The 22539-nt window shown below is 40.6% G+C and overlaps 1 non-coding gene across 1 annotated transcript; it reads left to right on the top strand.

Moving 5' to 3' along the window:
* The first annotated feature begins 439 nt into the window (after window positions 1-439).
* TRNAA-CGC (transfer RNA alanine (anticodon CGC)) lies at window positions 440-515 on the top strand. Its single transcript has one exon. It is a non-coding gene; the product is annotated as a tRNA-Ala (tRNA).
* Window positions 516-22539: the final 22024 nt, after the last annotated feature.

The raw sequence follows: 22539 nt of genomic DNA, 5'->3' as shown, positions 1-22539 counted from the left end.
AACTGTTGGTAAAGATGTGGAGAAATTGGAACACTCGTGAATTGCTGGTGAGAATGGAAAATGATGTGGCTGTTGTGGAAACAGTTTGATGCTTCCTGGAGGGATTGAGCAAGAAAGGGAAAAAAAAAGAAAGAAAAAAACTCATGGATACGAACGAACAACAGTGGGGTGATTGCTGAGGGAGAGGTTAGGTGGGGGAGGTAGAGGCGGAGGTGGGGGATAAACGGTGATGGACAGAGACTGGACTTAGGGTGGTGAACACACAACGTTCAAAGCGTACAGATGATGTGTTATAGAATTGTGCATTTGAAAGCAGTGTAATTTTGTCTGGAGTCATCTCAATAAATTCAATAAAAAGGAAAAAAATGAGTTAAACATAGAATTACCTGATGATCCAGCAAATCTACTTCTAGGTCTATACCCAAAAGAATGAAAACCGGCCCTGGCCGGGTGGCTTAGCGGTAGAGTGTCGGCCTCGCGTGCGGGGGACCCGGGTTCGATTCCCGGCCAGGGCACATAGGAGAAGCGCCCATTTGCTTCTCCACCCCCCCCTCCTTCCTCTCTGTCTCTCTCTTCCCCTCCTTCAGCCAAGGCTCCATTGGAGCAAAGATGGCCCGGGCGCGGGGGATGGCTCCTTGGCCTCTGCCCCAGGCGCTGGAGTGGCTCTGGAGTGGCTCTGGTCTCGGCAGAGCGACGCCCCACCCCGGACAGAGCATCGCCCCCTGGTGGGCAGAGCGTCGCCCCTGGTGGGCGTGCCGGGTGGATCCCGGTTGGGCGCATGCGGGAGTCTGTCTGTCTCTCCCCGTTTCCAGCTTCAGAAAAATACAAAAAAAAAAAAAAAAAAAAGAATGAAAACCATGGACTTACACACCAGTGTCCAGAGCAGCATTAGTCAAAGTAATCAAAAGGTGAAGCAACCTCAACTCATTAACAGACGAATGGATAAACAAACATGGGATATATAAACAATGGAATATTTTTCAGACTTAAAAAAGGAATAAAATTTTGATACATGCTACAATATGTATGAACATTGAAAAATATTACGCTAATTGAAATAAGCCAGACAAAAAAGGGCTCATATTGATTGACTCCACTTATATAAGGCACCTAGAATAAGCAAATTCATAGGGACTGAAAGTATAATGGATGTTACGAGGGGATGTGGGAAAATGGAAATAAGGAGTTATTTGCTACTTGGGGAAATGAAAAAGTTCTGGAAATGCATAGTGGTGGTGGTTGCACAACATTGTGAATGTACTAATGCCACTAAATTGTATACTTAAAAATGGCTAAAAGGTAAATCTTTGTGTTTTTTATCACAATAAAAATTTTAATACATCGTGTATATATCTTATTACCCTGGAAACCTATATAATTTTATTAACCAAAGTCACCTTAATAAATTTAATTAAAAGATTTTTAAATGTTTAAATACAGAACCACCCAATTATATATGAAATTCATACAAACAACGAGTAAGTGTTAGTATGAGTATGTCCCAAAAAGTATTTGGAACTTACTTATAAAACTTCATAAGTAAATGAGGTTTTTTTTTCTCTCTCTCTCTCTCTCTCTTTCTTTTTCTTCTTCTTCTTCTTTTTTTTTTTTTTTTTTTTTTTTTTTTTTTTTTGACATTCCAATGTAAGAGGGCATCCTATATTTTATCTGGCAACTTTGATAAGAGATGCTCAGAGTCTTAACTCAGGTAGGGACAAAGAAATGAAGAGGTCTAAAGCTGTTTTAGGATAAAGAACTGAAAGGAGTTAAGGACCAAATGGACTGCGCATGTGCTGAAGAGGGAAGCAGTGAATCTCCGTGAGAGTTCTGTTTTGTGACACAGAGATACCATTTGTGGAGCCACCACCACCATTCACTTCATTCATTTATTCAGCTAACCTGTGACTTTGCCAACATTGTTTTAGGAGCTGGCTGTCCCTGTCCAGACCCCACCAAGTAAATACAAAGTCCAGTGGGAGCTATGGACGTGTAAGGAGTCAGTGACAATAGGTTATGAGGAGCTCCGTGGTAGGGGGAGTTCATGCTACCACGGGAGCGGTGGTGAAGGCACTCAAACAGGATCAGATGCAGCTCACTGGAGTCTGGAATGGAGAAGGAACATCATCAGGAGAGCTTGGAAAAGAACTGGGACAGTCCTGACCTCCTGAATCATCACCTGGGGTGGCCCAGCAGACCATTAAGAATTTGTTTATTTCTACCTTCCAAACATCAGTATCCCTCTACAGAGGAACTTCACAGCTCCTGAACCCAGCAGGACCTGCTGCCAGCAGATTCCGATGCAATATTGCAAACTGGAATGACTACCATCTGCCTTACTGCTTTCCTGGAACAACGATTTTAAAGATAAAATATATATATTGTTAGGGTCCTTAGCAATCTCAAGTTTCTCAGGGCCCAATGTGAGGCAGCCAGCGGAACCTGGGAAACGGGCAGCTTCTAAATTGGGTTGATGCCACCTGACCAGGCAGTGGCGCAGTGGATAGAGCGTCGGACGGGGATGTGGAGAACCCAGGTTCGAGACCCCGAGGTTGCCAGCTTGAGTGCAGGTTCATCTGGTTTGAGCAAAGCTCACCAGCTTGGACCCAAGGTCGCTGGCTCCAGCAAGGAGTTACTCCGTCTGCTGAAGGCCCAGGTCAAGGCACATATGAGAAAGCAATCAATGAACAACTAAGGTGTCGCAACAAAAAACTAAATAGTAATTGATGCTTCTCATCTCTCTCCGTTCCTGTCTGTCTGTCCCTCTCTCTGACTCTCTGTCTCTGCAAAAAATAAAATAAAATAAAAAATTGGGTTGATGCCCTGGCTTCATTTCTGAACTCACTAAACTGACCGGCCTCCTGCCTCGTATACCCTGTGCATCCATAAATTATTACTTCATTAGACACATTGTAGCACCACTGAAATTATATGCGGAAAATGCTCCATTAAAGAACTGGGATGGGCTCAGGAGGAATGAGTCACCGAGATGAAAGAAAAGCCATTTCTAAAATTCTAGCCTTTCTTGGGAAACCCCTGAGGCTGCTCAGCATGAAATTAAATTGCCGTGTTAGCCTGCTGGATTCTTGGAACTTTCGGAGCCTAGGGACACAGCCTCTCGTCATCTCCTTTCCGATCTTTCCAAATTCACAGGGTAATTTCCTGTCCAGTTCCGTGGAAATTTAGAGATGTCTGGGTGTTAAGTCAGCCAAGATCTTGGGGTGGGGCAGATAACTTGAATACATGCTCCACCTTGATGTATACCCAACTGAACGTGATCTCACCTTATTAAGTCACGGGCAGGGGAGGCGTGGAGGCAGACCCTGAGAACAGCAGGATATCATAATGGTGGTGGGTCCATGAGTATACGATGAGTATATGTCTTTATATATTTGTCCAAACCCATAGCATGTACTCCAACAATGAACCCTAATATAAACTGTGGACTTTATTTTAATAATAATATATTAATATTGGCTCATCACTTGTGACAAATGTATCACACTAATGTTAACAATAGGAGAAACTGGGTGGGGAGTGAGGGGGTATATGAGGATACTTACTCAATTTTTCTGTACACCTAAGGCTGCTCAAAAAAATAAAGTTTACTAATTATTTTTTAAGTGAGGACAGGAGCATGGTAGGGAGGGCTGCAGAGTCTTCCCCGGGGTGGAAGTGGGGAAGAATCAGGACAGGCAAGGACTGGACTAATTCATAAATGGGCCAATTTCAAGCAAGCAAGACTGTAAGCACTTAGAAGGTAAGAACTGTTTTATTAATCTCTCTGTGTATAGTACATTATGACATGATTGCTATATGAATCAATGAATGAGAGAAACTGGTTCATGTAAGATAGTTATCCACAGGTAAATGAAATAGAATACCAAGGAATCTTTCTCAAAATATACAAGCCCATTAGTCCTTCTGCTCAGCCCACAAGGTTTGGAATACACACCCATGGAACACGTGCACACACACACACACACACACACACACAGCTGCCTTGCCCCACCCTGTATCCTGGTTGAGAGCTGCAGTTTTTAGAGATCTCCCCACCCTTAATGCACATAGCCATTGGGTAAATGTATTATTGCCCTGTGTTGCCTGGGGGAGACCCAAGCTGAGAAAGAACCATCTTGGCCAGGTTAATTTTTCATGTGACAAAGACCTGTGTACAAGCAGAGAACGTAGTTGCTCCGACAGCCCAAGAATGGAATTCTCTGCTTCCCTTCTCACTGCTCCTCTCTCCCTGGATAGAAGCCTTCCTTCGTGCACTTACTAAACTTTATTAAGGACTCCAGAAGCCCTCTGTTAAAACACCTGGACCACTCTTTTGTTCTCCTCACAGTACCTAAACATGATGTATTTACCTGATGAGCTAGTTAGCACCTTCCTTTTTTGAAAAGAGGGGAAGAGGCCAGTCTGGATTTTAGGAGGACAAGAGGAGGCTAGCAGTGGAAGGGTGGTCACAGCTTCATGAACTGGAAGGTCTGTCTAGAAGGGTATTGAAGGCAAGGGGTAACTTTTGGATTTAGGGAATCACAAGAGAATTAGCATGTAAGCTTGCTTTTAAGAATAAATAGGAATTTTCATACAAGCAGAGAAAGCAGGAAGGTAGTAAAATCAGAGTTTGTTTCAGAAATTGCTAAGAGTTGGCCCATTGCCCATAATCCAAATGTGACCACAAGGGACAGGTGATTTTAAGTTACTTATACCTAGTTATGCCTAGTTACTTATATGCATGGTAAGTATATACATTAGAGGAAAGGGTGGTCTTAGCTGAGCAGCTACCCAGTGAGTTTTATCCCTGGACAGCTTGTGCATTTCTGGTCCAGACATCACTCTAGCTAGGTCAACTTTCCTTCTTTCCTTCCTTCCTTCCTTCCTTCCTTCCTTCCTTCCTTCCTTCCTTCCTTCCTTCCTTCCTTCCTTCCTTCCTTGTTTTCTTTTCCTTTCATTTATTCTTCTTTCTGTTGTTCTTTCATTCTTTCTTTTATCCATCTATTATTATTAGAAATACCTAAAATGTGTTCTAGCATAAAATTTTATATCTTATCTAAAAGGTCATACAGAATGAGTTCACTCCATGGAAGCTCAGAAAGATTTCCCTAAGCCAGGAACCAGCACAGTGTGTCCCACGCAGAAGCCTGTGATCCCAACTGAGCAAAGTATTAACTTTATGAATTACACTAGGTCAACTTTACACTAGTCCCAAACTTTAATGTGAGGATCCTATTAAATTGCAGGTTCTAATTCAGTACTGCTGGGCTGGAGTCTGAAATTCTGCATTTCTAACAAACTCCCAGATGTTGCTGATTGATGGGATTCATTTTTTTTTTCTTTTTTTTAGTAGCAAAGTTTACACCATGTTAATGCATAGGGGAGAAAATTCTCATCTTCATTAGTGGAGTGTATGAAAGAATGTTCAAGTATTACAAGTCTTCCCATGGTTACTTTCAGGTACCAACTCCTGGGACCTGAAGGGGCACATTGTGGTCCGACTGCATGTTTTAGAACGTATTCATATAAATTTCATGCCTACCTCAACAGAGTAGGCATTACCTTATACTAGGTTTCAATAAGGGTCTTTCAACTGAACTATGTATGAACAAGTAAGAGGAGAAGAAATAAATGGGAATGATAAGGAGTGGAGAGCAACCTGTGCACACACAGCCTGATTCAACCAGATTCTTAGTATCCCACCGTAGTAAAGACTGACTAGCTGATTACTTAACCTACTTCCTCTTCCTGGACCTACACCAAGAATAAATTTATTAGTCTCCCTCGAAGTTCAGCCTCCCATGGTTGATGGACAGTAGTGTTGTATGCCACTTCCAAGACTGTCCCATTAAACCCTTTTAAGGGTGATTCTTTTCTTTTTTTTTTGACACTGACAGATAGAGAGTTGGAGAGAGGGACAGATAGGGACAGACAGACAGGAAAGGAGATAGATCAGAAGCAACAATTCTTTGTTATGGCATCTTAGTTGTTCATTGATTGCTTTCTCATATGTGCCTTGACTGTGGGGCTACCACAGAGCGAGTGACCCCTTGCTCAAGCCAGAGATCTTGAGCTCAAGCCAGCAACCTTTGGGCTCAAGCCAGAGACCATGGGGTCATGTCTGTGATCCCATGCTCAAGCCAGTGACCCCATGCTCAAGCTGGTGAGCCTGTGCTCAAGCTAGATGAGCCTGCACTCAAACCATTGACCTTGGGGTTTCAAACCTGGGTCCTCCACATCCCATTCCGATGCTCTGTCCACTGTGCCACTGCCTGGTCAGGCTCAAGTGTGATTCTTGACTCTCTCCTCTGCCATCACAACACCTAGGAAAGGCACAACACCTAGGGGAAGGCAGAGTCACAAAGGAGGGAGATCATGTGTCCTTAGTCATGTGGAAGGCTCCCCAGGGAACACCTGATTAGACTTTAAGCAATCACAGGAAAAAAATGAGTTTAGATGTCTAGCAAGCACTTTTTAGCTCTGAAATCTGATATATAATTTCTACTGAGAGGCACGGGGTAAATAAATCAAATAAAGAATAAAAACAAACATTTACTATTATTTAACATTAGATATAAATTAATCCATGAGTTTTCTATTCCTGGAGATAAACCATGTTCATGGAAATGGCACTTGCTAAGAGAGCTATACAAGGGTTTTCCATCAGATAGATAAGAGGATTGCAACAGATGGCCTCAAATTCTTCCTGTAGTAGGATAATTATAAGTTAAACTTAAAGCTCTTTTAGATCTGTCTTGCCCACCATAATATTCCCAACACCTAGCACCATATCTGGCATTTAATAGATACCTAGTAGACATTTGTTAAATAAATGATTGGTGGTTCTTTGATTCTTGGGCCTATGATTCTATTAGTGGTGCCTGAGGCACTTACCACACTGTGTTGATGTGATTTTATCTGCCTGGCCGCCCACGCTCATTTCTGACCTCCTTAAAGAATGAAGGTGCTTTTTAAGTCTCTGCTAACTAGGACTGTGCACAACAAAAAACAAATAGTAGTGAACATTCGTTGCAGGGAGGGAGGGACAATGTATGAACAAATGAGTGAATCCTTGATCCACAGTTTGATGATTTATGAACATTCAACTGTACATATCAAGACAGAAGTGATAAAGATGCATCAGCAAAATGGCAGAGGGATTCCAGGCCCCAAGAGAAAGATGACTATGGAAGTAATTGCTAACATTCCAGACAGGACATTTTATATCTTAAATGGGTCAGGTTAAAGTAGAAGCTTACTAGGTTCTTATTCCCTTGCTAAGTGCTGAGAGGTGACAATTCAAACTTTCCAGAACTTATTTACTAGGCTAGTAGTCACCAACCTTCTCCTGTAAAGGACCAGACAGTAAATATGTTCAGTTCTGTAGGCCAGATGTCCTTGGTACAACTATTCAATTTTGTGGTAAAGCAAAAGCAGCCATAGATAATGTGTAAGCAAATGAATGTGACTGTATCCCAATAAAACTTTATTTATGGAAATTGCAATTTGAAGTCACATAATTTTCACATGTCATGAAATATTATTGTCCTTTTGATTTCTTAACTACCTGAAGCACAGGGGACTTTTAGGGCAGTGAAACTATTCTCTATGATACTGTCGTGGTGGCTACATGTCATTATGCATTTGTTAAAACCCGCCGAGTGTACATCATAAAGAGTAAACCCTAATGTAAACTGTGGACGTTAGTAGATAACAATGCATTTATACTGGCTTATTAATTTTACCAAATGTACCACACTAATGCAAGATGTGACTTGGGGAAATGGTGGGGGAGGGGTATGGGGAACTCTATACTATCTGTTCAATTATTCTGTAAATCCAAAACTGTACTAAAAAGAAGTTCTTGAAAAAGTGTTACAAAATATATATCTCACACTTGAAGGCTGCCTTGTGGGGCCCCAGGGAGCATAGTGTTCTAATAAGTCCCAATAGTGAATGGAATGGCCTGGCAGGTAGTGGCAGGACTACCCACTCACTCTCATCTTGGCTGGGATGCGAGTCGGGGCACCTTCTGCAGGGTTGACCGGACCTTGCTCTGTCACACAGCAGCAACCATGGCTCTTCATAGAAATCAGAGGTGAAGATGAGAAGTTCCCAGATTTTTATAATGCTGGAATCATTCTCTGTGTTTGTTTCAGAGATTAATTCTAATACAATGGAAGAAGAAACGAGGGTAGAAAGGGGAAAATGACTAGAAAATAATAAAAAAGGGAGAATATCCAGATCAAGCTCTGTTCAACCTCCTTTTCTGACTTTCCACTCAACAATCTTTAATTCAGGGACCCTGAGAGGCAGATAGGAACATGCTTCCACATCCCCTCTCTGCAATCAGATGCCAATAATGAGTAGGAGATGAACATGGGTTTGTAATTCAGACAAACATGAACAAACCATGGTATTCTGAGAAGCCTGTTAATAAGCATTTGCCATGGCCTGATCAAGCAGTGGCGCAATCAATAGAGTGTCGGACTGGGATGCAGAAGACTCAGGTTCAAAACCCCAAGGTGTCTGGCTTGAGTGCAGGCTCATCTGGTTTGAGCAAGGCTCACCAACTTGAACCCAAGGTCTCTGGCTTGAGCAAGGGGTCACTCCATCTGCTGTAGCCCCCCAGGCAAGGCACATATGAGAAAGCAATCAATGAACAACTAAGGTGCAGTAACGAAGGATTGATGCTTCTCATTCTCTCCCTTCCAGTCTGTCTGTCCCTATCTGTCCCTCTCTCTGTGTCTCTCTCTGTCTCTGTCACAAAAAAATAAATAAATAAAAATAAAATATTACTTGCCATATATCAGGCATTGCACTGGGTGAGGATAAAAAGAAATGTGAGTACAATTGTGTGTCCCTGTTGTCAGGGAACTTATGATGTAATGTTTGTAGACACAAAGAACCCATCTTTATTCTTTTTCAGAACAAAATTAATTTGCTCCCTCTGCTCCTTAGTGAATCAAGATAAGCACAATTCTGATGGAAACCCTCTCTACGTCAGCCCCTACTTTTACCTTTTCCCCCAGGATAAGCCTCCACACCTGCGCTCTTCACATAGTAGACACAGGCTACAGGAGGACGTTGAGCACTTACTGTATGGCTAGTACAGTGGAGAAACTGAATTTTTTTACACTTTAATTTTAATTAATTTTAATTCATTATCTAATACTCAATTCAGTTATTGAAAAACATTTAAGTATGTTGGGAACAACTTGAGTGTGGGAAGCCACTTGCTTTTAATTGTAAATTTTATAAAATCTAAATACAGATAAAATATATCCAATGAAAATTTAACATCTAAATTGAGATGTGCTGTGAGTATAAGTGTACACTGGCATTCAAAGACTCAATATAAAAAATACTGTTCATGTATCGTAGAAATGTACACTTGAAACCTATATGATCTTATTAACCAATGTCACCCCAGTAAATTTAATTAAAAAATAAAAATAAGAAACTGTTAAATAGTTAATTATTAACTTTTTTTTTGTTTTTGTTAATTATTAACTTTTAAAAAGGTTACATGTTGACACATTGTGATTTTTAGATATCAGGAAAAATAAGTTATATTATTAAATTAATTTTTGTTTCTTTTCCAATGTGATTGTAAGAATATTTATAATTTCATGTGTGGCTTGCATTTTGTTTCTGTTGGATGATTACAATTTACTAGTTGGTCTCCAACCTTCAGCTCTCTGTTCCAGAGGTCCTTTTACAAACTCTTTATTTCCTATGGCAGTTTTTCATTTAGTGCTTCCCAGTTACCTTTCATACCAAACGACAGCCTCTCAGTTTGTAGTCAAGACTTCCCGTGAGCTTCGGCTCCATGTAGCCTGTACCTCCCCATGCCAACGCGTCTGCAGTCTACCTTCTTCCTACCTTGCTGCCTATGCCCTAGCTAAACAAATGTTTTGCCAAGTCAATTCTGATGTTTTTATACTTTAATTCCTTTACCCAACAGTTTTTCCTCAAATCCCATAATTTCTCTTCTCTAATCCACAGCTTCCACCTCCTTCTAAGTGAGTATCAAAATCTAGCTCTTCCAGAAATATTTCCCATCCCAATGTCAGCCCCGCCCCCTTGTCCTCACATTCCGCATTACCTGGGCCTTTAAATCCTGCTCTAGCATGATGCCCTTGTCAATGTGTCTGACTGCTGTGCCATCCTGTGCTCATGGATTGTGTCCCCAGCTATCCAACAAGTTCTCACAAAACAGATGCCATGCCAACCCAGTTTCATATTCTCCAACAATACCTCTGCATTGCTTAACAAACGCTTATGAATGAATGAACAACTGATACTATAATAAATCCTAATGAAAGGGGCGTTTAAAAAGAATAGGGTTTTCATATATTGATACTTCTTCCTACAAGTGTGTTTTATGTGGTATAAGACCCCATCTGGTATGTCACTTTTATCAAAAGCTTCATCTTCCTGAAGCATTTTTTTTACAATAAAGTCCCCTTGGTTTTAAAGCAGACATCTGTAGAGGCTGAGCTCTTAGCATTCTATAAGAGAGCGTACATAGCATTTCTCCATGTCAAAAGCAACCCTTTACAATGTAGCCTCGGCAGTCTCAGCACTCTCTCAAAATCTTTGGTTCACACTATTGGGACTTTTTTGTAATTAGCGCTTTTTTTTATTTTTATGTGCCTTAACCGCGGGCCTTCAGCAGACCAAGTAACCCCTTGCTTGAGCCAGCGACGTTGGGCTCAAGCTGGTGAGCTTTTGCTCAAACCAGATGAGCCTTCGCTCAAGCTGGTGACCTCAGGGTCTTGAACCTGGGTCTTCCGCATCCCAGTCCGATGCTCTATCCACTGCGCCACTGCCTGGTCAGGCTGTAATTTGCTTTTTAATGGAGGTATTGAACTAATACAGTCTTAGAATAAAAGTTACCTATAAATATCAGTCCAAAAACATTCTTCCCAACCTCTAATGCACACACCATGAAAAACGCCTTCAAAAATGAAGATAAAATGAAGTCATTTTTAGAGAGATAAAAGTTTGCTGAGAGAGTTTGTCACTAGTATACCCACATTACAAAGAGTGCTAAAAGATGTTTCTCAAGCTGAGGGAACTACTACTAGATAAAAATCTGATTTTGAGTTCAAGGTGTTGACAAGGTTAGGTTTTTTCTGATGCTTTTCTCCTTAACTTACTTGTAGATGGCTGTCTTATCACTGTTTCTTTGCATGGTTTTCCTTCTGTGTGTCTCTGTGTCCTAATTTCATCTTCTTATAAGGACACCAATCATATTGAATTAGGACTCACTCTGATGACCTCGTTTCAACTTAATGACCTCTTCAAAGCCTCTATCTCCAAACACATTCTGACATACTGAGGGGTCAGAATTCAGCATATGAATTTTGGAGTGACACTATACAATCCATGACAAAGGGAAAAAGCAGACCCCTGTCTTGTGAAATCTTTAAGGAGCCCATGCCAGGCATGAATAATATTTTGTTCCTCCTTCTGTGTTATTTTTGTTCACATGGGTACCAAAAACAATATTGCTGAGAAAGGGGCCCTTTCAGTTCCTACTTAAACCTCCAACTGGTACCACTGTGTTAGACACAGATTTAAGTCAGAAACAGGACCTCTCCGAGACAAATTCAAATGATTTGGTAAAAGACCACAAAGTTGTCTGAGATATGTGAATCTAACTTTTGTGGTTAAATTTCTAGAAGACAAACAGATCCTTCCAGAATAAACCCTTGGAACATTGTTTCTCCCAGTGGGTCCCACCAGCTATAAGGATTGGCCGATAATCTATCAAGTTGGCTACAGATGGTTTGGTCATTTCCAGGAGGAAAACAATGGAAATTTTAATTTAAATTATTTTGCAGATTTGGAAACAAAAGATTATTATTACAAAAAAATTATGTAATTTCCAATAAAAGCTATACTTTTAAAAGTTGTTCATGCCCTACCAAATATTGAATTGGCTTAATCTGACCAGCACTGAATTAATAGAAAGTGGTTTGTCTCAGCTAAAGTATTTGACCTCATTTGTATGTTATCATTAATGTTCAATTAACATTTTTATATTAACTATTGTATTATATAGTATGTTGCCAATGTGAAAATTGGATCAAAACCTCAAATGTGATTTATTAAAATATAAAAGTCATGATTAAAATAGTAACAGAAATAATACATTTCAAAATAAAATCATAAAGAGTGAAAAGGATGCTAGTAAAACTATAAGCTATAAGTTTGTACTGGGATAAGTAAATCTGAATATGATGATTTCCCACAGTGACTGAAAAAAAGTTACCTCATTCATTATCTGAAAAATTGATTTAATGTTGGGGCAATTCATTCATCTCTGGTGGCTGTGTATTGTCTGTTATGGAACTTCTTACGTACAAAGACATTTTAACGCTTGTTTCATGTTGAAACAAAGCTCAATGGCCTAAATTTTAAAGAAATTGATTTATCTAGCATTTGAAGAGCAAAAAGCCCACAGAGATATGACTCAAACTTTTACTTCTCAGGGCAGAAATAAATAAATAAATACTTCTAAAAGCTTCTAAAACCAGCCTGAAAGCTCAAACAAATAAATAAAAAACACCCCTATAATATTTAAAGAGAATAAAGAAGAGCTAATGACAAAATTCCTATATCAGATGACATTGTGATATCAGATGACATCAACAGTATATACTGTGGAACAGCAAGGAGGAGCCCATGAACACACTGGCAAGAATTTTAAGAGTTGGATGAAACACATGAATGTGAAAAATCTGATTCGGTTCTTGAAGTGAAAAGAACCCATATCAGAAAGATGTGCTTGCAACTTCTCTATTTGTCATTGAAAAACAATTTTAGAGGAGTAGAATATTTTGTTAATTAGCAATTAATGTATGAGCTCTGATGTTGGCTCTAACAGTATTTGGAAATCATTGTTGATAAAGAGATTCTGTTAGGAATGAACTTGAGTGAGTTACTCAATCTCTTAACCTCAACGACCTCATCTATGAACTGAGTGTTAGGCTCCACGACCATTAAATTGCTCTCTAAATCTCCCAAGTAGTTGTAGTTCTCTGGCCACTTAAGTTGGGCAGTCTTGGGCTAGAAGTTGGTGTTGTTCCATAAGCCCTATGACTTTCTGCTGTTCAGGCAGATAGCAATGTATAATAGATAAGAACAATGACTCCAGAGAGGCTAATCCATATTAGCCCCTCTGTGCCTCAGTTTCCTCATAGGTTAAATAGGGATAATTTAATGAGACCACTTACCATGAAGTGTTGTTAAAAATAATCACTTAAAGTTCTTGATTTGTGGAAAGTGTTTAATAGATATAAGCTATCATTACTGTGGTAGTTATGAGATGATGATAATAATGATAATGGTAATGAATACCACTTCCCTTCTAACTAAGATTAGTTGGCAGTGACAGCAGCTTGTGGGAAGAAATAAATTTAGGAGGGGAAGAAAAGTAAAACTCAAAAGAGGCAAGGACATACAATGGGGCTAAGAGAGTCTATTCAATAAATGGTGTTGGGAAAATTGGGCAGATATGTGCAAAAAATGAAATTAGACCATCTTCTTACACTATACACACAAATTAACTCAAAATAGATTAGAGACTTAAATTCAATACTTGAAAACATAAAAATTCTAGAAGAAAACAGAGGCAATGAAAGCTCAAACATTTCTTATAGCAATATTTTTTCTGATACATCTCCTTGGGCAAGGAAATAAAAGAAAAAATAAACAAATGTCACTGCAGCAAAGTAAAAAGGTTTTGCGCAGAAAAGGAAACCATCAACAAAATGAAAGAACAATCCACTGAATGGGAGAACATATTTGCCAATGATACTTCTGGTAAGCTCTGATAAGAGGTTAATAGTCAAAATTTATAAAGAACTCATACTACTCAACACCATAAAACAAAATAAACAAAAAATCCAATTAAAAAATAGGCAAAGGACCTAACAGACATTTCTCCAAGGAGGACATATAGATGGCCAATAGACATGAAAAGATGCTCAATGTCACTAATCATCAAAGAAATGAACATTAAAACCACACACCTGTCAGAATGGCTATTATTAATAAATCAATATTGCAGAGAAAAAGGAACCCTCATGCACTGCTGGTGGGAATGCAGACTTGTGCAGCCACTGTGGAAAATAGTATGGAGGTTCCTCAAAAAATTAAAAGTGAAACTGCCTTTTGACCCAGTGATCTTACTTCTACAAATATATCCTACGAGTCCTGAAATGCTAATTCAAAAGAATATATGCACCCCTATGTTCATTGCAGTGTTTTTTACAATAGCCAAGATTTTGAAGCAGTCCAAGTGTCCATTAGCAAATTAGTGGATAAAGACACTATGGTACATTTACACAATGGAATACTACTTGGCTGTAAAAACGAAGAAAATATTACCTTTTGTGACAGCATGGATGTACCTGGAGAGTATTATGCTAAGTGAAATAAGCCAGTCAGAGAGAGACAAATACCATATGATTTCACTTATATGTGGAATCTAATGAACAACATAAACTAACAAACAAAATAGAAACAGAATCATAGATAACAGAGCACAGACTGACAGCTGGTAGAGGGGAGGGGAGTTAGGGGCTGGGTGAAAAAGGCGAAGAAATTAAGCAAAAAAAAAAAATACACACACACACACACACACACACACACACACAGACAACAGTATGGTGACTACCAGAAGAAAGAGGGGCAGGTAGAAGGAGGTAGAAGAGGGTAAAGGAGGAATAAATGGCCACAGAAGGAGACTTGATTTGGGGTGGCAACCCATGCAATACAATATACAAATTAAAATTGTACACTTGAAACCTATAAAATTTTATTAACGAATATCACCCCAATAAATTTAATAAACATTAAGAAAAGAAGAGTAAAACTCTAATTACATATTACATCTTAGAGAAGGAAACAAGTCTGGTTGGGCTTGTTCTCAAATGGGGAAACTGAGGCAATGAGCTATGAATTGCAGACCAAAGGCTATCCAATGAGTCAGTAATGGAACCTGGAACCAACCCCAGAAATGGGTTTCCTGAGGATAGTTGCAAAGCATGTTCCAATCTCATTGACTCTTAGATTTCTTAACAGAAATAATGCCCATTTTCTCTACACTGACATCAGTTTGGAAGCTATCTATCAAAGAAAGGTGCATGGGCACATCCATTCACAGAGGTTATTAAAATCAACACAATTCTAAGGATATAGGACTAGTAATGATACTCCCCCTGGAATGAATTTCTTTTCCCAGAGCTCTCTCATAGAGCTTCAAGTGTTGATGAATAAGACAAGTCATAACTCCCCATCCCACTGCAAAGACAAATGTCATGGAAAGGTGCCACACATGGAAACTCCACAACAATCACTGACCACACACACACTCACTGAAGATAAATATGTTCTTTGTCTTCATCTTCACTTCCCTCCAAAATACAGAGTAGATGCTCGCTAAATATATACTATTTAAATCTAATCCTTACTTCCTTTCACCCGCCATTTCTCTACTACTAAATACCTCAGATTTATGCTAATGAATTGCAGCTATGCTCTTCTTACCAGACACATATAAATCAAAATGCTAAATTTATCCTAGCACGTACAAATCTTTGCTATTCTTTAGCACCCCAGCATTTATTCCTTCTGATATAAGACAACCATTGCTCTTTCATTCACACTCATTCAGTTTACATGGGGATGACTCCACACCCTCAGCTCAGAAGAGGAGTATGTAATACCAGATTAGATAATCAGGGCACTACACTTCCTGGTCTCAGTATTTGGCTCAGAACATGTGGCTCAAAAGAGAACAATGAAGAAAAAGAAGATATTTTTTGAGCTGCAGGAAAAAGGTAGATATTCTTTCCCACTATGCATAAATCTTGGAGCATGTAACTCTACCCCCACCCAGGATCTGTGAATAAAAGCAGAACAGAAGAATATAGAGCTAAGAGATGAAAGAAGTCATTTTCTGGTGATATTGGTTGGCCCCCTGAATTCAGCAGTGGTCATGGCCAACCAACCACCTTTGATGATTTAGTTAAGTGGGCCAATAAATATTCTTTATTAAAAGAAACCCATTAAAATTTGTTTATTTCTATATTTGTCACTTGAACTTGATCAGTGTATTAGTTTTCTAAGGCTACCATAACAGACATAGCAAAATACCACAGACTAGGTAGCTTAGACATGGAAATTTATTGTCCCTCAGTTCTGGAGGCTAGAAGTCCAAGGTGAATGTGCTGTCACATATGCTTTCTTCTGAGGCTTCTCTCCTTGGCTTGTGATGGCCACCTCCTCATTGCATCCTCTGTGGTCTTTCCTCTATGCATGCACACATGGTGTTTCTCTGTGTGTCCAATTTTCCTTGTCTTATAAGGATACCAGTATACTTGATTAGGGCCCACCCTAGTGGTATTAATTTAATTTCATCACCTTTTTAAAGGCCCTATCTTCAAATAGAGTCACATTTGGAGGTACTGGTGATTAGGCTCCAAGATGTGAATTTTGGCACAGATAACTCAGCTCATAACAACTACGAGGTAAAAGTGAAGAGTTCAGAAAAACAAAGAAAAAAATTATCAAAGATACTGTATGAAAAAACTTTGAAGATAAAGATAAACATTTCTAAATTGAAAGGACTCACCAAGTCTGTAGCACAGACCCCCATTAAGACATATCATTGTGAAATTTTAAAATGGTAAAGTGGAAGGAAAACCCTCTGAGATTTTAAGATGAAGAAAATAGATCATCTACAAAGAAACAAGAATCAGGCTGGCACCAGACTTCTCCTCAGTGACACTGGGAACTAGAAGACAGTGAAAGAAGGCCGACAGAGTTCTAGGAAAAAACTAGCTCCAACTTTAAATTCTCTACCCAGACAAACTATCACTTACATTGAAGGCAAAATAAAAAAAAAATGTCTAGACATTCATAACTAAGCATTTGTTTTTAATATGCCTGTTTGAGGAAGCTACTGAGGATATCTCCCAGCAAGATAAAAGTGTAAAACAAGAACAAGAAAAATTCAGGCTCCAAAATACTGAAAAAGTGAGAAAGTCCCAGAGTGGTGACTGTGCAGCATCTAGAGAGAACAGTCAGTTATTAGATTAAAAGCCCCAGGAGGAATAGATCTCTGGGGAGTGGATGAAGGGTATTTAATAGAATACCAATTTGGATCAAGTATTTGACCATAGTCAGTTATTTTATAATTTTTTTTTAAATTTTAAAGCATTCTGGGATTATTGCCAAATTGATTTTAGGGCCTTGCTTCATGTACAGATCCTAATTCTCATGGGCAGCTGCCAAGTCCCAGCGCCAAGAAGTCCTTGGGTGCAAACCCCTGGCTTTTCATCCATCTTGCTGTGATCACCGTAAGCAATAAAGTCTCCATGATCTTCCACAGGCCAAGGGCCTTTAATAGCATGTGGTATTTATATGGTACCTTTCATCTGAGGACTGCTGTGCATGTTATGACATTATCTCACCATGTTTCTGTGTAGAAAGTAGGAGGCAGGTGTTATTAACCCCATTATACATATGGGAAAACTGAGACAAAGGGCTCTCATTACCAACCTGCTAGGTTGGTTCTATCACTCGAATTAAGGGGGTAACTGCTGTGTCTCAGGACCCTAATAAAGGATTATGGGAAGTTTAATCTGGCTTTTTTAAGTTCTGAAGAGAATGTTTTTGTGAAGACACTTTTGAGTAGGCTTAATTATGGGCTCCATCTCTTCTTATTTTGGCTGAGTGATCTGGGGCCAACGAAGGTTAGAGCCATGGGGTAAATGGAATAAGTCATAGACCATGGAGGAGGGTGGGGAGAAATAAGAAAGAAAGATCTTGTTAATTTGGGGCCTAGTCTTATCCATTCACTAAATAGATCAGGAAGTATTTATAACACCCTCCCCCCCATTAGGTTTTCAGTACTGTTCTTGCTGGCCAGGGGAATGCAAGGAAGAATAAAACTGAGGCCCATTCACCAGTAGTTCATATTTTACTTGAATTCATAAGAAATACACACATTAAAAAATATGGAAACAGCCTGACCTGTGGTGGCGCAGTGGAAGAAACATCGACCTGGAACACTGAGGTTGCTGGTTCAAAACCCTGGGCCTGCCTGGTCAAGGCACATATGGGAGTTGATGCTTCCTGCTCCTCGCCCATTCTCTCTCTCTCCCTCTCTCTCTCACTCACTCTCTCTTCTCTCGAAAATGAATAAATACAAAAAAATATGGAAACGATATTGCCCTGGGAGGTAGAAACAGAACAGTACACAAAATTAGGTTGTAGGGAAAGTAAAGTGAGCAAGGGTTTGAGCAGTCACGTTTGTCAATCTGTAGTTCTTTCGTGAGCACCCACCATAGCCCAGGCACTATGTTAGAGGCTGACTATACAATATACCTGTTCTCATGGGCTTATAGGCTAGGTTACCTGAGGAGAAAGAGCTGGTGGGAGCATGCAGCAGGATGGGTCAGGAAGGGTCAGCCCCCCCAAGGAAGTAAAATCTAAAAACTGAGACCCAAATAAAAACTGACATTGTTGCCTGACCTGTGGTGGCACAGTGGAAAAAGCGATCAAGTGTCCAAATGAAATGCTGAGGTCACCAGCTCAAAACCCTGAACTTGCCTGGTTAAGGCACATATGAAAAGCAACTACTACAGGTTGATGCTTCCCACTCCTTTCTGCCTCGCCTTCTCCCTCGTTACTCTCTCTAAAATCAATAAAATGAAATCTAAAGAAAGTAAGTCAATGAATAACTGAAGTGATGCAACTATGAGTTGATGCTTCTTATCTCTCTCCCTTCCTCTTTCAAATAAATAAATAAATAAATAAATAAATAAATAAATAAATAAATAAATAAATAAATAAATAAATGGCTGGGGCTTGAATCTGACAATTTTTTCCTGAGGTCATTCAGCTTTCTTCTCCTAAGACAGGACTCTTCTCTTCACTGATACTATTTTTGCCAATAGAATTTAAGAAAAGTGTCACCCCTCTATTTCTAAATTTCTCTCTCTTTCTCTCTTTTTTTATTTTGCTCTCCTTACCTTTAATGATGGCATCGAGATCATAGCTATTAAAAAACACAAAATCTCCAAATCTCCAGCCAATTTTCCAGTAAAAATTGGGATTTTAAAAGAGCATTCCTTGTTAAGAATATTTTTGCCCTGGCCGGTTGGCTCAGCGGTAGAGCATCGGCCTAGTGTGCGGAGGACCCGGGTTCGATTCCCGGCCAGGGCACACAGGAGAAGCGCCTATTTGCTTCTCCACCCCTCCGCCATGCTTTCCTCTCTGTCTCTCTCTTCCCCTCCCACAGCCAAGGCTCCATTGGAGCAAAGATGGCCCGGGCGCTGGGGATGGCTCTGTGGCCTCTGCCTCAGGCGCTAGAGTGGCTCTGGTCGCAACATGGCGATGCCCAGGATGGGCAGAGCATCGCCCCCTGGTGGGCAAAGCGTCGCCCCTGGTGGGCGTGCTGGGTGGATCCCGGTGGGGCGCATGCGGGAGTCTGTCTGACTGTCTCTCCCTGTTTCCAGCTTCAGAAAAATGAAAAAAAAAATAAAAAATATTTTTATATTTGCGTGAGTTTATTGCCCAAGAACTGCTTCTATTATCAAAATGTTGCGCCTTGAACCCAACAAAGGACACCAATGTCCGGTCCAGGAACCTACGTGCAAATGAACACATAGGATGGAATTCCAACCAAGCCACCCATGGAGCTGTCAGATCACCTTGGTGACTCAGGGGGAGCGAAAGTCCACACAGCATTGGGTTTCCCCAAGAAAGGACTGCTCGGCATTCTCAGCCCCACTTGGGGCCTATGAAGGAGGCCAAGAGCAGAGGGTGGGGACAGCCACTCAGTTTACCAGCTTAATAATCAAGGAGGAATATTCCCTGACTTGTCCATGACTAGGACTCTGGGCTGGGCCAAGGGAAATCACGTGGACTAATACACATCATTAGCTACAACCCACCTTCACCACACGTCAAAGGAAGTGGGTCCTTTGTGTCTCTTCTGGAACAAGCACAGTAAGTGGCAAATAGTAAAGCATGACTCAGTGGTTTCTGTGTGCTGGACCAGTCCTAAAAGTTGTCTTCTCAGCTCTCCAGTGCCCTCCCTCTGCTTCCTGGTCTGCTCATTTCTGGCACATTCATTTAGGGCCAAGAGTTAGACTCAGGAACACATTCTGTTCATCACAGAAGATAATGATGACTAAGCAAAAAGACACAGCTCCCCAGTGCAGGTAGAGTGCTGGCATGCAGACTGCTGGCATCCAACTACCACCTTTTCCCAGACCCATGGAGCCTGGGGAGGGTGGCTGCACCTGGGCTGGCTCAACTCCTCAGGTTCATCTCGCGTCTCCACCAAAAGGCACATCACAATTCTGCTGGTATCCCCAGCCAGAGCCTGTCAAATACATGTCTCCCTGCTCTCCTAGAGACATATGATTGATATTATTACAACTAATAATTAAGTTAGTAAATATTTTATTAGTTGTAACTAATGTTATTAAAGTCAGCATAAATACTTATCCTTATTATTAAGAGTAGTAGATTTAACTATTTGTTTGTCAAGAATCCCTTAAGGTTAATGGATTTGTTCATGAACCCTCAGGAAATAGGCATGTTGCTTCCTGGGCATAATATTTCCTTTTTTTTTTTTTCTTTTCTTTTTTTTTTGTATTTTTCTGGAGTGAGAAGCAGGGAGGCAGAGAGACAGACTCCCATATGCATTCGACCAGGATCCACACAGCATGCCCCCTAGGGGGCGATGTTCTGCCCATCTGTTGTGTTGCTCTGTTGCAACCGGAACCGTTCTAGCACTAGAGGTGGAGGCCATGGAGCCATTCTCAGCACCTGGGCCAACTTTGCTTCAATGGAGTCCTGGCTGTGGGAGGGGGAGAGAGAGACAGAGAGAAAAGAGAAGGGGAAGGGTGGAGAGATGGGTGTTTCTCCTGAGTGCCCTGGCCAGGAATCGAACCTGGGACTTCCACATGCTGGGCCGACACTCTACCGCTGAGCCAACTGGCCAAGGCCATAATATTTTCTTGATTAGTAAAAGTGGTAAAAACTAAATTAGAAAATCTATGCTCTGCTGCTCTTTTCTTACTGTCCTCCTTACGTCGCCAGGGTTTGATGCTCTCCCAAAGACTAGGCTCCCTCCAATAGTCATATCTGGTTACAAAGGAGTTCCTCAAGTTCACCCACAAACCTGCGCTGATCTCTCTCCTCCAGGACGTTCAGTATTGACGAACGGGACGTGACCCACAGACTCTGTGGTGCCTTCTGATATTCATGATGAATAAATCCCCAAAACGGTAAAGTTCAATCCAAATGTCTCTCAACTGATCTATGGAAAAGGAGTCAAAACATATTTTTAAAATATATATGAAAGCTATTCAGTAACTTTTGTAGACTGGCTGAAATGATGAGACTTTCATGCTTGAGCCAAAAGAACAATGGGATTACAAGTGGACGTTAGACATTAGACAGAGTCATGGCACATCAGAGGTGTGAGAGAACCTAACATTCACCTAGATCAGCTGCCCACTTGACCTTCAGTTTCCTCTGCCACATCCTGCCAAGGGACCGTGCCAGCCTTCCTTAGCCTGACGAGTATCGTGCCAGCCTTCCTTAGCCTGACGAGTATATGAGTCCACGTCAGCACTGAAAGTAAACAAGCTCATGTGGCAAAACTGGAGAGGAAGCTCTCATAATGCCTTTTTATTCTAAAAAATATATATATATCATTTCAATTTCCTATTTAATTAATTATTCAATTTATTGAAGGTAAATGAATTTATACATGGTGTAGTTTGTGCTTCAAAATCCCAAGCAACAACTACTAAACACAACATCACTGTTTCTGAAGTTATTTTAAAATGTGTACCTCCAGCGGCGGTTCTGCAGGTCAACCAGGACTGCTGGTTAATCACAAGGATTGTGCCTGTGTTTGTCTCTGCCCCCTTCTGAAAACGCCCTCCCCAAACACAGTAAAATAATGGAAAAGATCAGAAGAATGGGAAATGAGATCACAGAATAAGAAATGTCAACATACCAACAAATATAAGCGTGGTACCTGACTTAGAGAGAAAGTTGACCTCTGAATGGCCACAGAGGACACTGATGTGAGCGGAGTGAAGGCCAGTCCTTCACCCCAGAAAGGCTTGGACTTGGAGGTTTCTGGTTTGAAAGGCGAGATGGAGGGCAGAGCTGGAAAGGTCTTGTGGCTTGAGAATCCCCTAAGACCTCTGCGTCCAGCCAGTGGACAAGGAGGAAAAAGAGGACGGAGAATCACACATGAGAAATTATTATGGGCAGCGTGTCCAGGGACTTTCTGTAGACAACAGGCAGTGTGGGGGAGGCCTGAGTGCCCAGAACAGACTCTGGTGGGACAGCTCAAGATCAAAAAGTCAGCTCAATGTCACAAGAAGAGCTCAAAAAGGAGAACCTTGAACTCTCTTTTGGTTACACTGATCTTGCAGCTCAGATCTTCTCTGATTCTATTTCTCCATCTGAATAATAAGGAAAAACATC

Source organism: Saccopteryx leptura, chromosome 1, assembly GCF_036850995.1.
Source record: "Saccopteryx leptura isolate mSacLep1 chromosome 1, mSacLep1_pri_phased_curated, whole genome shotgun sequence".
Taxonomy (NCBI): domain Eukaryota; kingdom Metazoa; phylum Chordata; class Mammalia; order Chiroptera; family Emballonuridae; genus Saccopteryx; species Saccopteryx leptura.
This window is presented reverse-complemented; position numbering and strand designations above follow the sequence as displayed.